Source organism: Labeo rohita, chromosome 7, assembly GCF_022985175.1.
Source record: "Labeo rohita strain BAU-BD-2019 chromosome 7, IGBB_LRoh.1.0, whole genome shotgun sequence".
Taxonomy (NCBI): Eukaryota; Metazoa; Chordata; class Actinopteri; order Cypriniformes; family Cyprinidae; genus Labeo; species Labeo rohita.
Window position 1 is genome coordinate 5,216,434 of NC_066875.1, and position 14,454 is coordinate 5,230,887.

At 34.3% G+C, this 14,454-nt stretch overlaps 1 protein-coding gene across 2 annotated transcripts in view; it reads left to right on the plus strand.

Annotated features, from left to right (window-relative positions):
- The first annotated feature begins 5,418 nt into the window (after nt 1-5,418).
- Nucleotides 5,419-14,454, plus strand: part of LOC127168237 (inactive ubiquitin carboxyl-terminal hydrolase 53) — a 65,295-nt gene continuing 56,259 nt past the window's right edge. For both annotated transcript variants that reach the window (XM_051114883.1, XM_051114885.1), the window contains exon 1: nt 5,419-5,859. The gene's annotated coding sequence lies outside the window, so the exon portion shown is untranslated. The remainder of the gene's footprint in view (nt 5,860-14,454) is intronic.

Here is a 14,454-nt window from a genome sequence, read left to right on the forward strand (position 1 = left end):
TTGAAATATTTTTACTATTTAAAATAACAGTTTTCAATTTGAATATATTTTAAAATGTAATTTATTCCTGTGATTTCAAAGCTGAATTTTTAGCATCATTACTCCAGTCACATTATCCTTCTGAAATCATTCGAATATTCTGATTTGCTGCTCAAGAAACATTTATTATTATTATGTTGAAAACAGCAGAACAGAATTGTTATTAGGTTTCTTTGGTGAATAGAATGTTCAGAAGAACAGCATTTATCTGAAATCTTTTGTAACATTATAAATGTCTTTATAATCACTTTTGATCAAAAGTACTAGTTTCTATAATTTTATATTTTCTAAAATTTAGCATTTTTAAAATATATTCAAATAGAAAATGGTTATTTTAAATAGTAAAAGTATTTCACAATATTACTGCTTTTGCTGTACTTTGGATCAAATAAAAATCTTTAAAAAAACATTAAAAATCTTACAGTTCAGAAACTTTTGACTGGTAGTGTATGTTGGGTTATGGTTTTCAATTTAAAAAAACATCACAATAATTTTATTTCATATACACTATTTAAACATTTCTGAGCACCTAACCTGACCCTTACCCCTAAACCTAACCATTTCTCAATATAAAACAATATATATATATATATATAAAACACAGGCGATACAACTAAAGTATTCTTGAGGCCAAACATTATTTATGTGAGAAACAGAGCAATCATCATCTACAGCCGTAATGTCTTAATCACAAACATATTCAGAAATTACCGCCTGAAGAAGTATTATGTCAGGTCTGATTGTGAAATGTGACTGGCTTTTGACATGCTAAATTTTGGATTTATCTTTTGAATGAGATGTGACTGTGCTAACATAGCAGGATAATTTAAACTGATTAAAACCTTAAGCTTCACTTGGTTCCTTACATATTGTATGATTTTGATGCACTAAAACTGATGCCAAGGGGTGCATATATGACAAGTTGAGAGTAACATGTTGTTTCATGTCAACTTTAAAGTGCAATAAGAGTGACCTTAGAGCAATTGTACTTGTAGGCACTAGCAAACCAAGGTCATAAACAAATCAAAGCATCATGTTTGAACTAGTATGAACTGATTTTGCCACAGCCCACGTCAATAGCAGTAGGGTGAGAGATGGCACACGTCCACCAGCCAAATTATTTAATGACCTGCTGCCTTTAGGATCTTACCCAGTTTTAATGCAATGCGCCAAATGAGCTACACTGTTAATGCAAACGTGAAATATAATTAAGCCATAATTCCAACATGAGAACTGAGTAATGAAACTAACACAATTAATGCTCATAAGCCATGGTTCAAACTCCTGCTGTAAAATTGAAAAAGTACGCTCCATTTACCAACTAATGATCTTCTATAATTTTCTCCACGTCCTTATTATCATTCCACACTTGGTCCTGCAAAGTGGGAAAACTGCTAGTCTTTGAATCCAGGAAGCACAACAACCTCATAACCTTATAAAGAACTTTGCACCTCACAAGTCATTTCAAGACCTTGAATATCAGAGAAGGAAACATTATATGTTCCTAAGGGAAAAAGGCTTACAGAAGGAAAATGCATTGTCTCTTAAATGGGCTTTCCAAGTACTTCCTAGGGAAAGGAGTGTCCCGTTCCGATACACTGTGACCTCTCTAAGAGCACTCGAATAATGTGGCTGATTTCCTTTCGCACTCTGTCTCATCGGCCCATTTGATCACAGCACAATGGTCAATCACTGAATACATTCACACTGTACCTCCTAATAAAGAGATATTTGTCCAGCGATGATTAAATGGATATGTGACTCGGATGAGAAGCAGCATTACACGTTGTAATGGACTAAATGGTTCAAACACAGTTAAATATTTTTCCCTCATCGTTTTATGTAACAGGATTGGACAGATGGTGTCCAGATGACAGCAGTCTTACATCACATCGCACCAGACTACCGCTTTCATCAGCAGATAAAACAGTATAAATAAATAATACAAAGCCGTTAAAGGTGGACGGCTGACAATACATGAGCATTGATCAAACTGCATGAGGGGAACCCTTTGGCTATGTTCACAAGACATACATATACTGTATACTACCTGATATATACATTTTAAAAATGTAACACATTATGCAATACGCAATAGTCCGGTAAGTCTAAATAAAAAGGGCAAGTTTTCAACAGATCTAAAAGATTTAAGTCAAAATTCCAATTATTCCTCTTTATTTTGTTAATTCTGTCTCAAAACAAAATTCTCAATATCATTAAAGATTTTAATTGAATGGTTGATATCTTGCATTTGAAGACTGATTTTATAGAGAGATCACACAATAGTAATATTAAAACACATTTTAGGCATAATAAGAAAAAAAACATTCCAAATAAAGTGTAATTATAATTTTATATCAGTCTTAAGTGATATGTCAATTAATGAATTTGATATACTTGACATGAAATAAATGTATTTTAAATAAATTACATAGTGTTTTTTGTTTGTTTGTTTTAGCTAGGGTTCCTTTTTTGGATACAGAGTACTCTTTTGGAGGAATTTGTCTTAAATATTGTAAACATAAAGGCCTGGTTTTCATAGACAGGGTTTAGCCAGGATTAGGTCATAGTTCAATTAAAGGGGTCATCGGATGCCCATTTTCCACAAGTTGATATGATTCTTTAGAGTCTTAATGAAAAGTCTATAATATACTTTGGTTAAAAATTCTCAATGGTAGTGTAAAACAACACCCTTTTTACCATGTCAAAATCAGCTCTGCAAAAATCATTCCATTCTGGTCGAGGCTGCTTTAAATGTTAATGAGCTCTGCTCGCCCCGCCCCTCTCTTCTCTCTGTGGAGAGACGAGCCTGTTTACTTTAGCCGCGTTTAGCCGCTAAACTTGTTAACTAGCACGTTATTAGGAAAGGCGATCGCAAAGATTCATAAAAAAAAAACCCTTATACTCACTTCTGCTGTAAGTGAAGATGGATCATGAATGATTTGCGTGAACATAGACGGATATATGTAGATCGGGAGGCGCATTCCCTTCACAAACAAACGTAATCTACTGCATCTTCAGCGGCTCAGATGTCGGAAGTAAATGACTACCACTATGTTCATTATTACATCCAGCAACACAACACCTCAATCGGAGATATTCTTGTCTAACTTACATCCCTGCTCCGGCATCAAAACATGGAGGTTGGACTTTTACAACTGATCTGAGGTAAAACGCTCATGTCAATCAACTATCGTGGGAGTGGCCTCGGTCGGTGTGACGCCGCAACGACAGGCATCTGTGAATGGCTCGATTTGAAAAAGGGAATATTATTTTTACAGATTAATTAAAAACCATTGCATGGATTTTTATCATTATAGGGTAGATTTGCACATACACTGCCAACACACATTAATGCTCAAACAACATGTAAAAGTGAACTTAGCATCTGATGACCCCTTTAAGACTTTTAAGTAAGTTTTATAAACATGTCTTAAAAAAACTTTACTGGTGTGCATCTTGAGACAAAACAAATGCACAGATATATTTTAAGATCAGTCAGTGCATGTTTCTTTCAGTTGAAACAGCTCAGACTTACATTTTAGTCTAGGACTAGGTTTAAGCCTTGTCTGTGAAACCGGGGGAAAAAGTATTAACATTTTCCTGCATTTATATGATCTAAAATACAGCAAAAGCAGTAATATATTTTTACTTTTTAAAATAACCATTTGAATATATTTTAAAATGTAATTTATTCCTGTGATCAAAGCTAACTTTTCAGCATCATTACTCCTATGATCCTTCAGAAATCATTCTAATATTCTGATTTACTGTGCAAGAAACATTTTTATTATTATTATCAACATATAAAACAGTTGAGTACATTTTTTATGATCTAAAGATCAGCATTTATCTGAAATAAAAAGCTTTCTCACCATTATACACTATACCATTCAAAAGTCAGTAAAATTTCTATAAATTATAGAAATTAGGCTAATACTTTAATTTAGCAAGAATACCTTAAATTAATCAAAAGTGATGATAAAGACACCTATAATGTTACAAAAGACTTGTCTATTCATCAAAGAAACCTGAAAAAAGTCTACTTAGCTGTTTTCAATATGTGACCCTGGACCACAAAACCAGTCTTAAGTCGCTGGGGTTTATCTGTAGCAATAGCCAAAAATACATTGTATGGGTCAAAATTATTGATTTTTCTTTTATGCCAAAAATCATTAGGAAATTAAGTAAAGATCATGTTGCATGAAGATATTTTGTAAATTTCGTAGTGTAAATATATCAAAACTTAATTTTTGATTAGTAATATGCATTGTTAAGAACTTCATTTGGACAGCTTTAAAGGTGATTTTCTCAATATTTTGATTTTTTTTGCACCCTCAGATTCCAGATTGTATCTCGGCCAAATATTGTTCTATTGTAGCAAACCATACACCAATGAAAAGCCTATTTATTCAGCTTTCACGTGATGTACAAATCTCAATTTTGAAAAATTGACCCTTATGACTGGTTTTGTGACCCTGGACCACAAAACCAGTCATAAGGGTCATTTTTTCAAAATTGAGATTTATACATCATATGAACGCGAATAAATAAGCTTTTCATTGATGTATAGTTTGTTAGGATAGGACAATATTTGGCCGAGATACAGGTATCTGAGGGTGCAAATTAGTATATTACTAATCAAAAATTAGGTTTTCATACATTTACAGTAGGAATTTTACAAAATATCTTAATGGAACATGATCTTTACTAAATTTCCTAATGGTTTTTGCCATAAAAGAAAAATCTATAATTTTGACCCATACAATGTATTTTTGGCTATTGCTACAAATATACCCCAGCTCCTTAAGACTGTTTTTGTGGTCCAGGGTCACATATAATAATAACAACACTTTTAAAAATCTGAATCAAATCAGAATATTAGAATGATTTCTGAAGGAACATGTGACTGGAGTAATGATGCTAAAAATTCAGCTTTAAAATCACAAAAATAAATTACAAAAATTATTTAAATAGTAAAAATATTTCAAAATTTTACTGTTGTTTCTGTACTTTGGATCAAATAAATGCAGGCTTGATGAGCAGAAGAGACTTCTTAAAAAAAAATTTTTAAAAAAGCATTAAAAATCTACTTTTTAAGAAGCATACATTTAAGGTCTGAAGTAGCCTACACTTTCAATACAATTTCAACACGATTAAGCACACTTCTTTTTCACAAGATGTTCAGGGAACCTAGTAAGCTGCCTAGACAGTATTTTTGGTCTTTCCGTTCAGTTCACAACACGCAATCATAGGCTACTAGTTCAACTGGCCTAAAATTCACCAGTCAAGAAGCGCAGTGAGGTTTGAAACACAGCCACCGAATGAGTCGCTACTTCGTGTCTCGACACAGCAGAGGAAAGTGTGAGAAAGCAGGAGAAACTCCTCCCTTCGACGTGCTGCACTGGGACAGATTGACTGCAGTACATAGTGTATTGTAGAGGAGAGGCGGAGTTTCACCTCAGCACCGAAACCAGCTGAAAATTCAGGTGCCCGCAGTCCGTCCGTCAGTCAACTCATGTCAGTACAGCACAGCGGACTACTGCGGGGACCGCTCACTTCTCACTACAGGATTTAAACAAACTAAAGAAAGAGTGAAAACAACATTAAGTCATTAGAGCGACGGTGCTCGGGGTGTTATGTTTATAGTGCACATCTTTGCCGGTGTGTTTTCTTGAGTCGTCAGTCGCTTCCGCTTTTCCGTCCAGCAGTTTGACGCCGACATTCAGCAGGAGTCAATAGGAATTTTTGATACTCAGTAAACAATTTCACTGGACTCTGAAAGGGAAAAAGGATTATCAGTCATTTTTTGTTCACGTGGTGAGTAGATGTGTCTCTTGTCATGTCAGTACATTTTGTTTTGGTCAAACTTTTCTTCGCCATGTTTCATTCGTCAGTGCGCATGTGGCGGAAACGCACCTGAATCAGGTAGACGCGTCTCAACATTTCACAACAAAGCTAGCATTGCAGCTTGCGTTGCTGTTTACGTTTACAGCTTTTACGTGAAACATCTCTAAATGGTGTGCTTTGTTTTTTACGTGACTTTTAAAAACTACGGAGTACGTGAGATATCGTGACGTAGGTGTATGTATAGTAGCTAAAATTAAGATTTTCAATAGTTAAATGTAGTGTAAAAATCACTTGATGTCTCTATGTTTGGGTCTGAATCCGCTTTGATGCATCATAATACTTTAAAATGCTAGATAATATATATATATATATATATATATATATATATATATGCTGTATCCTCACGATATTTAACATATTTACACCAGTGATAAACTACCAGTATTTGTGCTTCTTGTTTAAGTAATTTAAATTAAGTCAAACATTAAAACTAGAAAGTCAGATAAATATAAATATATTTAATTATAGGTATTCGAGGCAAGAATTGTGTGGTACACTACACATTTAAACGCAAAAATCATTTTCATAATCAGTTTGTTTGTATTGTTTTCCACTATAAATATCAAACTTTAAATATAAATAGGAAAAAAAAACAAGATATATATTATATATATGTGTGTGTGTGTGTGTGTGTGTGACCGTGGGCCGCAAAACCAGTCATAAGTAGCATGGGTATATTTGTAGCAATACCTAAAAATACATTGTAAAGTCAAAATTATTGATTTTTGCCAAAAATCATTAGGATATTAAGTAGAGATTATGTTCCATGAAGATATTTTGTAAATTTACAACCGTAAATATATCAAAACTTAATTTTTGATTAGTAATATGCATTGCTAAGGACTTCATTTGCACAACTTTAAAGGTGATTTTCTTAATATTTAGATTTTTTTCTCACTCTTTAGATTCCAGATTTTCAAATAGCCGTATCTCGGCCGAATATTGTCCTGTCCTAACCGTACATTAATAGAAAGCTTATTTATTCAGATAATCTCTTTTTCTTTTTATCTTGAGTTTATTTTTCTTACCCGTTTTGTTTCCTAGGTATTTACTGCACACATACTGATTAAAAATTAATTTTCACAGTGTAAACAGTTAATTCAACATTATGTCTTTGTATGAAATTAATTTTTGAATAGTATTACTCTGTCCTTGGAGAGTAAAAATAACAAAATGGATAAATTATCATATCAAGATTTTTTTTTTTTTGTTTGTTTGTTTGTTTTCTGTGAATACAGATTTTTTTAGAAGTAGAGAAGTTCTAGTAGAGGTCTTGCCTCTGGAAATGCAAATGCTATTCATTCGTTTCTTTGCAACAAACATTGCAGCTGGTTAAATTGGCTCCAGACACCTGCCAAAGCACTCTTCTCATTAAAGTTTGCTGCCAGTGCATTTCATTTTAACGCCATGCGATTGCAAAAGTTTGGCTCTTATGCATGAGGCTAGTTATGTATGTCAGCTTTTCTTTGGCTCATTTAGTTAGACAAGAAAATCGCCGCACACATTTGTATTCCCTCTGATCCCTCATGATATTTATATGCCATTAGTATTTATACTTCAAAAATCTTAATTTGTGTTAGTGTTGTGACTCTCTAGTCCGTGTAAATAAATTTTAGATATTTGTAGTGACCAAGAAAAAAGTCTTGAGTGTTGTGAGATTTGGCAACATGCTTGTATTTGCTCTGCTGTTGCCTGTGTTTCTCCACACGTTAGTGAAATCAAGACGGCATGCGGCAGAACTGGCTGCATCGCCCGCTGTGGCAGTTCACATCTGGGAACAGTTCAGTTTCCTAACCGCTCGCAGATCTGTAGAAATCACTGACTTCAGATCAGTCTGCACCCTGCCAAGGTGTTTCCTTGCGGAAATGAATGGAATTGTTCAGGGAGGAGTTTTGTAGAATGGCCAGTTATGCAGAGCCAGTTTGTGGAAACTAGGATGACTAGATTTGAATATGTCCTGTAACTATCGTAGTGCAGTGCGCTCAGAGTTTTTGCATAGGTGTGTGCATGTTTGTGCGTGATCATGCATGTGTCTGCGGGTGTGTTTGAAGTGGAATGACACAACTGTTTGTGCAATCCTTACGATGATGTCACATTTATGAATCATACCTGAAAGAACAACATTGTCAAATGAACATAACGTTCGAGGATGTGTTTGCATTGTCTTTTTTGACGCCTACAACTCTTACTTTAAAGGAATACCTTGGTAGAATAGTTCACCCAAAAATAAAAAATTGTCACCCTAAAGACATCCAAGATGTACATGATTTTGTTTCCTAAATCAAACAGGTTTGGAGAAATGTAGCATTACATCACTTGCTCTCTGGATCCTGTGCAGTGAATGGGTGCTGTCAGAATGAGAGTCCAAACAGCTGATAAAAACATTACAATAATCCACAAGTAATCCACACCACTCCAGTCCATCAATTAACATCTGGTGAAATGAAAACCTGCCAGTTTGTAAGAAACACATTAATCATTATTATACACATTAACACATAATCACATTTTTAACTTTAAAACAGCTAACATATTTTTAACAAGTGTTTAATCTTTAATAATGCTTCTTCCAAGTCAATCATAACCCATCCAAGTCAAAATCCACCAACATATTTATTTAGATCTGTTTTGGCTTGTAAACAATGCTTGATCTGTGCATATTTCTCTCCTGATTCAGGCGAGACGACTAGAGAAAGCAATATTATGGATAGAAGACTTGTATTTTAGCCAGAAGCAATGGTTTAAAGTTAAAAATGTCTTAATGACGGATTTGTTTCTTACAAATGTAACCAGGTGTTAATTGATGGACTGGAGTGGTGTGGATTACTTGTGGGTTATTGTGATGTTTTTATCAGCTGTTTGGACTCTCATTCTGACGGCACCCATTCACTGCAGAGGATCCATTGGCTAGCAAGCCATTCTTTCATTATTATGAGAGTTCATTTTCTCTGCAATTTTTTTTTCATACTTTAAGATATTGCTCCTACAGTAACTGACAGGTACTTATGGGTAAATCTTCCCGAAGTGGTAGAAGTTTTTGCTGATCTAATGTTTGAGGCTGTGTTTGGATTGTCTTTTTTGACGCATACAACTCTTACCTTAAAGGAATACCTTCATATAATAATAGTTCACCCAATAATGGAAATTTGCTGAAAATGTAATCACCTTCAGGTCATCCAAGATATAAAAGAGTTGTTTCTATAAACAAACAGATTTGGAGAAATTTAGCATTACATTACTTGCTCACCAATGGGTCCTCTGCAGTGAATGGGTGCCGTCAGAATTAGAATCCAAACAGCTGATAAAAACATCACAATAATCCACAAGTAATCCACACCACTCCAGTCCATCAATTAACATCTTGTGAAGTGAAAACCTACATTTGTAAGAAACAAATCCAACATTAAGCGTGTATAATCCATAGTAATGCTTCATTAAATTAAAAAGTCAAAATCCACCAGCATATTTGTTTAGATCTGTTTTGGTTTGTAAACGGTGCTTGATCTGTGCAGGTTTCTCTCCTGATTCAGACAAGATGATTTATTTCACTAGAGAAAGCAATATTATGGATAGAGGACTCGTATTATAGCAGAAATCAACTGTTTGAAGTTTAAAAACATCTTAATGATGGATTTGTTTCTCACGAATATGCAGCTTTTCACTTCACAAGATGTTAATTGATAGACTGGAGTGGTGTGAATTACTTGTGGATTATTGTGATGTTTTTATCAGATGTTTGCACTCTCATTCTGACGGCACCCATTCACTGCAGAAGATCTGTTCTTTCATTTTTATGAGACTTTATCTCTCCAACTTTTTTCATGCTTGTCAAGATGCTACTGTTACAGTAACTGACAGGTGCTTATGGGTAAATCTTCCCAAAGCGGTAGAAGTTTTTGCTGACCTCACCAAATCAAAATAGTCCTCTTCTCAGCACAGCAGCCAGCTGCTTCATTTGTTATTGTTTACAAGGAATCCTCCTCTGAATCTCTGGAAGTGTCTGACTAAGCAGCGCACTAATAATGCATGAAGCCACTGAAGCTGAATGAATGTTTTAAACCTTGTCGGAGGAAACCATTTTTCAGTTAGAAAATAAAAGGAAAGAGAGTTGGTGGCCGCATTGTGAATTTGACATTTATTGGCAAGCCGTAAAGGAAGCAAGGAAACGTTTAGGAAGTCGAGTACGTCTCAGAGAGGATATTGTACTTCACTCACTGATAAAACTTAATGTCTCGATAAATCTGTTTTTGTTTGTTCAGGAGTTGTTTTGTCACCTTCGTATGAAGGTATTATGTGTTTAATACCCGTGACCTACCCGGCGTCTCTGGACTCAAAGTGCTGACCGCGTGCTGGAACGCAACAGGAAGCCCACACAGGAAACGGCCGCAGCATTGTTGCTCGAAGCCAAAACAGCCTTCTCCGTTCCTTCGGGACTTCTGCCGCTCCCTCAGTGTTGTTTCAGGGTTTCAGGAGCGTGTCATGTTTCGCCTCGCCACTGCGGCCCACCCGGGCAAAACTGTGGTTTTTTTGTGCAATGATTGTTGTGGGTTTGCTGTCAGAAGAGGATGTTATTCTTTACAGAGTGACGATGTGCTTTTTTAGCACTTGATTCTGTGGCGTGTGGCCATAAATATTCCTCATTTGGTCATTTACAGTACGCACTGCACACAGTCTTTCCGAAATGCTTCTGACATCTGGTTGCTAAATAAGACTCTGGATCATTATTTATAGATGTAAAAATCATTGTTTGTTTCATTGCATAACTATCCATCTGACATTTTCTGCAGCTGTTTCTCATACAAATTATTTTCAGACTCCTCCCTCTGATATTTTTATCATGCGTTGCAACATTATGATACATGTTTAAATCAAATGCGTCATTACATTTGCTTTTTCTGAGTCTGTAGACCAGATTACTGTTGTATGTTTGCATAATCTGTCAGTGTGTAGTGACTCAAGACAAAAACACAACAATGTGGGTTTACATAGTATCTGTTTTGCAACTTCTACTTATATTTGTCATACACATCCTTTTCTGTAAGAACGGAGATCAGCCGTAAATAGCGTTGTTTTTTTGTTGCCTCAAATAGGTACGGTATGTAACCAGAATGTGATGCAATTTGGCCACATTTCTTTTTCGAGTCAAATTATGATGAGTTATGTTACTTGGAAATTTGAGTTGGAGTTGAAGAATGAGTCAATAAATAAAAAGGCAGAAGAGCTCATTAAACTTTTGAACTTTGTAGACGGCAGTGAGGCAGAAATCCATTTTCTTATTTGAAATTAGCTTTAATATTTTATCAGTGTAAATTTGCTGTGTTACACATTACGAACGGTGTCGTGAAATGATCCTTTGAGTGATTTACACCTGCAGGCACTTCATTACACTGGATCTTCTCTCTGTCGATCTTATATTAGCGTAGGAGAGATATTAAACCATTTGTGATTAGACAGTCGAATTTTGAACATTACAGCACCTTGAGCACCATATTTAAATAAATTATATAATCTTAGAGCTGTAGGTAATTAATAGGCAGGTAATATAAAACTAATATATGAGGTTTAGTAGGAGAAAGAGCCATTTATTATTTTTTACTTCAAGTCTTGAATATTCAATTACCTGTAAATCAGTTTAATGTAAGTAAGATAAAGATGATGTGTTAGTGTGGGAGATAATATAAAGTATTAATCAATCCATTTGATGTTGAAAACAAAATTTGCAAAACACTTAACAGGATAGTTTGCCCAAAAATATAAATTGTCATCATTTGCATGTTCTTTTAAAACTTTGTGTAACATGAGATATTTTGATAAATGTCTGCACTTTTTTTTCCCCCCTCCATACATAGTCAAGTCTAAACCAGAGGAAATAACTAAAGAAAATAAGCTCATCCAGTTTTAGAACAACGTGAGTGTGAGTAAATGACAAAATTCCTTTTTTGGGTGAACTGTCCCTTAAATCTGTTTTGTTTTCCAAATTGGTTGGAATTTTGCACAAAAATGTCATAGTTTTATGAGTCATTGAAAATTAGGAAGCTGATCAAAGGCCTGAAGAAAGCACAGGAAATGATATCATGTGTAGTTCATTTTAGACAGGGTGGGGGATATCCTCACTTAAATTAGGTAAGAAGTGGAAGAGTCACATGGCATGACTGAAACCAGACTGTCATCATTACTGTCTATGCAAGCTGCTTTTAAAAAGGCTGCTTTTGTAGCTATGAATTTCTGGCGTCTAGATATGGCTAGATAGTGCTCAGATTCCACCCTTGTGAAAAAGAAGTACACTTTAACATACTTGATCATAAAAGAGTGCTTACTATAGAAATAATATGTCTAAAAGGAATATGCGTGTTAACTGAATGTCATGTTTTCATATGCTTAAATGCATATTAATGGCAATTAAATAACAATGTATTATACTTTAAATTTCTATTAAATGCAGTTAGCTGAACGCTGCATTTTGTGTACATCTGTTTGTAATGATGAAGTTGTAATTTCATACATTTAAAATGCAGCCTCAAAATGACTAAAAACTCTGTATTATGCATGCCAGGCCAGTAGTTGCCAGTGTCAATTTGTAACACTGTTTTCACAAATTCGCATTTCTTACATGTTGACGATAACAGTATCTTTTCCCAAAGTTTGTTTTCAGGCCACCAAAACACTGCTGTTGTGTAAAAGAATGGTCAAAACGCATAAAATGTTTCTTTTTTTCATTGAAACCGGTGTTGTGTAAACACCCCCTTAGTATACTTCTTTACAGCATTAAACCATTATAATTTTTTTAAATGTACACTACCAGATAAGTAAGATTTTTAAACTTTTTTTTTTTTTTTTACAGACGTCTCCTCTGCTCGCCAAGCCTACATTCATTTGATCTAAAGTACAGCAAAAACTACAATTTTAAAATATTTTTTACTAATTAAAGTAACTGTTTTCTATTTGAATATATTTTAAAATGTAATTTATTCCTGTGATTTCAAAGCTGAATTTTTAGCATCATTACTTCAGTCACATGATCCTTCAGAAATCATTCTAATATTCTGATTTGCTGCTCAAAAATAAATAAATAAATACAAATTATTATTATTATTATTATTATTATTATTATTATTATGTTGAAAACAGCTGAGTAAAATTTTTTTCTGGTTTTCTTGATGAATAGAAAGTTCAGAAGAATAGCATTTATCTGAAGTAGAAATATTTTGTATCATTATAAATGTCATTATCATCACCCCCCTCAAAAAATACTGACTGTGTATAATGTTAAAAAGCTTTTTATTTATAAATGCAGATTTTGGGTCTTTTTATTGATCAAATTATCCTGAAAAAAACTGTTTTAAATATTGAAAATAATAACAATAAAAAATGTTTCTTGAATATCAAATCAGCATATTAAAATGATTTCTGAAGAATCATGTGACACTAAAGACTAGAGTAATGATGCTAAAAATTTAGCTTTGATCACAAAAATAAATTACATTTTAAAATATATTCAATTAGAAAACAGTTATTTCAAATAGTAAAATTATTTCAAAATTGTACTGGTTTTTTTGCTGTACTTTGGATCAAATAAATGTAGGCTTGGTGAGCAGAAGAGACTTTTTTAAAAACATTAAAAATGCTACTGTTCAAAGACTTTTGACTGGTATTGTACTTTATAGTGAAGCTTTTATAATTTGACACTACCTTTTTAAAAGGTTACTTAAGCGTGTCCAACATAGTATGAAAGTGTATTTTTTTATTTTAAAAACACCTGTATCATTTGAAGTACACTACAAGTGCACATTCAGGACAAATGAGCATATAGTATATTGTTCCGTTCACGTTTGTTGCACAAACGAAGCAGGATGAAATGCATTCTAAAGTTTAATCTTAGCCATTTGTTAAAATCCTACAAGTAATAGTGAGGCTTAGTTTAGCATATATCACTGACCAAGTGGTCGTCAGCTACATCTGATCTTGCACAGATTTAACTCACTCTTTATAATGCAGTGGTAATGTACAGTAGGCAGTGTGGCAACGGCAGGTATTTTTGTCATTCCCCTCTTTTCTGCGCTACCTCACCCTCGCTCTTGCTGGCCAAGTTTGTGTCATGCCGGGATGAATGACCATGACCGGTGGCTCATGAGCTCAGGAGAAAAAAACGTCACCCATAATGTCAGCGTTTTCCGCTCTCCAGCTACATCATCACCTGATTGTGGAAGCCGTGATTCGCTCTGCGACACGCTGCTTTCTATTACTGCGAGTGATGATAAGACCGCAGAGGTAAATGTGGGGCTGATGTTTCTGTCTTAAGAGCTGAGAAGCGATTAAAATCTGAGACGTCCAAACAGTGTAGATGTATGTAATCAAATCAAATTTTGTTAAGAGATTAAAAAAAATCTCTAAAAAAGAAATGGGATGCTTGTGGGTATCATCTTTTAGATGCCCCAGTAACATTATCCAGAGGCTTTTGTTTCAATAATACTTCTCTAAATAATGCTGCTTCCTAACAAGTAAATG